Source organism: Gavialis gangeticus, unplaced genomic scaffold, assembly GCF_001723915.1.
Source record: "Gavialis gangeticus isolate Ggan-Ray unplaced genomic scaffold, GavGan_comp1, whole genome shotgun sequence".
NCBI classification, from domain to species: Eukaryota; Metazoa; Chordata; order Crocodylia; family Gavialidae; genus Gavialis; species Gavialis gangeticus.
Genome location: NW_017729000.1, coordinates 16,534,795 through 16,538,362, shown reverse-complemented (window position 1 = coordinate 16,538,362; position 3,568 = coordinate 16,534,795). Strand labels below are relative to the sequence as shown.

The 3,568-nt window shown below is 43.0% G+C and overlaps 1 long non-coding RNA gene across 1 annotated transcript in view; it reads right to left on the bottom strand.

Moving 5' to 3' along the window:
* Positions 1 to 1,055, bottom strand: part of LOC109289992 — a 15,531-nt gene extending 14,476 nt beyond the window's left edge. The window contains exon 1 of the long non-coding RNA XR_002095479.1: positions 505 to 1,055. This is a non-coding gene — a long non-coding RNA (uncharacterized LOC109289992). The remainder of the gene's footprint in view (positions 1 to 504) is intronic.
* Between the last annotated feature and the right edge of the window lie 2,513 nt (positions 1,056 to 3,568).

Genomic DNA, 3,568 nt, shown 5'->3' with positions numbered 1-3,568 from the left:
TTGTTAATGGCACAAATGATTGAAAACATGTCCTTGCTAAAGTCAGCCAACAAGCTGTTTATGACTCAAAAAAGACTCCTTCTGGTTATTTGGCTCCACTGAAGCCATATGGGCCATGTACATCCCAAGTGCAAATGGCAATAAATTGGAGAAAGACCACCCCTTCCAATCTGCTACCCGTAACATTTGGTGCCAGACCCCGTGGCACACCGGCTTCCAAAAGTCTGGCTCTACACCCAAATAAAAGCCTTTTCATTGACACTCAACATTTCTGTGCAGCGATTCAAAGACCTTATTTTCACATCTGACAGAGCTCCCACCTGAATAAATTCATTTTAAGTGCCACTTTTCCATTGGTGGATTATGAAATGTTGGGAGGTCTGCTGCCTCTATTGCCTCAATGGATGCTGCAGCCAGGTACCAAAAGGTAATAAACTACACACTACCCGTAATGCTAGTGGTACACACAATCATCACCACCACACAGCATTGCAGGGTACTCACCCGGTCAGCCGCAGGCCTTTTCATTTTGATCGGTAGGGTGGCACATGCAGTGAAATTATGAGCTCAGCAACAACGACCATCCCATGGTTGCCAAAGGAAGGGTGAAAAAAAAAGGAAACTGATAATTTATAATATAAAGTGGAACTCCAGTAGGAGAATAGCCAGCTGAAAATAAAACCGGTAAGGTAAAAAACACCTCTTCCTGATCCCAACCTCTTCCCCCCCCTTTCCACATTCTTTTGAAAACAAACTCCTCTGCTTCACCCAAAGTTTGCTCATGCCAGGGCTGGAATTTGCACATTAAAATGCTCTGTTATCATGCACAGCTTCCATTGTACTGCATTATAAACTACTGACCGGCCCAAGTTACAAATGCTCCATCAGATGCAACCTCTTCCAGCCGCAAAGTTCAGGTTCAAATTTCTGATTTAGACTTTTGTCTGCTATAGACCAGAATTCCACTGCACTCGAAAATTATATAATGTGCTTGTGTTATACTGCACACAGACTACATACGCTCCAAGTACGTATGTCAGTAAACTGATCAGAAGATCTTGCAAACATTAACAAATGCTGCCACTGCTATTTGGAAAAAAAAAAAAAAGAGCTCCAGCAATTAGTTCTGGGCAGCAGTATTGAAAGTTAGTGCTCTGAAAAATTTAGTCTAATAGAAACAGATTCCCTGGGTAAACCTAGGGATAGAAGTAATCTGGAGAGCTAAACTGGGGTGGGATTACTGGACATATGAGAATATTATCCTTTGTTCCATACCCCATAGGCATCACTGAAGCTGTAGAAAGGACTGAATATAGAGAGTAATTAATCACTTGTGCAAGAGTCAGGGAAGAGCTTAGAGCATAGGTGGTAAGCCAGGAAATGCATGGAAGGAAGGAACTACTGTAATGTTATGTCTGAGCTGCATCCCTGTTGAGTTCAGAGCCGCTGAGGAGGAAGTAAGCCCCACTCGCTCACCACATGTTCCACGTGCACCCAAACCCAGTAATTAGGCAATATAAATGGCTTACAGGCCCTGAGCACAGCCCCTACCACTGCTCTCAGTCTTTCCATCCTGGGAGAGCCTGAAAACAGCAACAGTGCAACACCCTCAGCTGTCTATACTACCTAATCATGCAACTTGGGTGCACACAGAGTGGAAGCAAGTAGGCAGGACTTATTATCCATGGCTGTGGCCTCACATTCACCCAGGAGGCAGTGGAGACATAGCCTAAGAGTACACCTACATGGAATAATGCAGTGTGTTGGAGACCTCAGAACTAGCACTATGACCACAACAGTACACCAAGGCTAGCACTGGTGGTAGCATGCAGGGAAAAGTAAGGGCCACGCTCAGCAAGGGAAACCCGGGCAAAGCTATGTACGCAGTTGAAAGGGAGAGACCTACAATTTAAACTTTACGCCTTCAGGGTCCCAATTCAGCAATGAAAATATAAGCATGTCCACTACTGTCACGTGAAATCAACAGGACTTCCACACGTGCTCAAGTGAACGTGGGCTGCAAACCTGAAAGCAGTGGGAGTTTTGGATGCGAATCATCAGTGCGTCATTGTTGTTTACTTGTACCATGGAAACAGCAGACTTAAAAATAAAGTAAATCGCCTGGAATATGTAGAAGGGACACGTTACTACAGAGCATCCGCTGGCTGAGGGTCAACAAGGAAAACAACTGTCCGAGCCATGCAGGAACCCAGGGCGATGCATCGTGTTAGGAAGCACGTTAAGTAACGTGATGTCAAACATGACTAAGCACATTACTTAAGAAGGACGAGTCATGTTTCAAAGCCACACGAGCTGATCATGCTTTGCCCCAGAGTCTGGAAAAAAAAATGAAGCTTTGTATAAGCCTCTTTCCTCATACTACTGAAGAGGGGTCTCCAAACCCACCGAGCATCTTGCTGGCTGGAAGGAAACATGCTCAGGTTCACTCTGTCCACACAGGGAAATTTCAAGCTGTTAAAATAAATAGGGGCATTTGGCAGAGATGGTTGCAGCCAGAGTTTTTCCGTATATCAATGCTTTCACAGTAATGCAGGGCCAGAAGCACTAGGTGGCAAAAAAGGCCAACAGGTCCTTGCTACTTACCTTCTGGAAAGGACTCACAGGTCTATAAACTTTCAAGTGGCTCCCTCCCTACTGTAGTATTCATTAACAGCCACAGCCTCACGATCACAGTGTAATCCACAGTGTTTCCAGTGAGTATCTGGATGGAAGTCTCAGAATTAGAAAGGAAAGAAAAGAAGAGGTTTTTTTTAAAAAAAACCCAGTAATTTAATAAATAGCTAAACTACAGACTGCATCTCAGCTGCTTAGATTTTTCTGCACTTTTTCCTTTGTGGTAATTGCAGCACAATAAAGAACTAAAATAAACAGCAATCAAAAAATGTGGATAAAATGGCCTGTATTCCAGATGAGAAACATCTGCAGTTAGAACAATGTAAGCTTTCTTTCCTTCCTTCCTCAGCAATTATTTGGACATCACCACACTGTCCCAGGTAAAATGACCCGCTCCCAGTCTCCCCCGTCTCTTCACAAAAAAAGCCGGTATTTGGGGGGTGGGCAGGAGCGAGTCAATGAAGAGTAGTGGCTTAATATGAGAAAAACAAACACATCAGGATTTGTTTCCATGCCTGAAGTTGAGGACACTCATTTGTTTCTGGTTAAAACTTTCCAAGTGGATGCAAAGAAACCAAAAATACTTCAGAATTTTAAAATATACTGCTCCTTTTCTTTTTTCCATGCACTAAAATGGAAAAGTCAATGACGGGGTTAGACCCATGTATTCACTGTTTAGTTGTAGCACCACACCCAACAGCAGAAAGGAAAAAAAGGGAAAAAAAAAAAAAAAAGAGAGTGAGAGAAAGCATGCCATTAATTATAGGACGTTCTGCTGCCATCACAGTAATATACTATTATCTGTTTTCAGTAAAGTCTTAGAAAGAAACTGATATTCAGCTTAACAAAACACATTCAGACAGGGATTCCAAAACAAATCCACATCTACCTAGAAGGAGATGTATATGCACCCTAGCTGGAGCAATTTTAGATG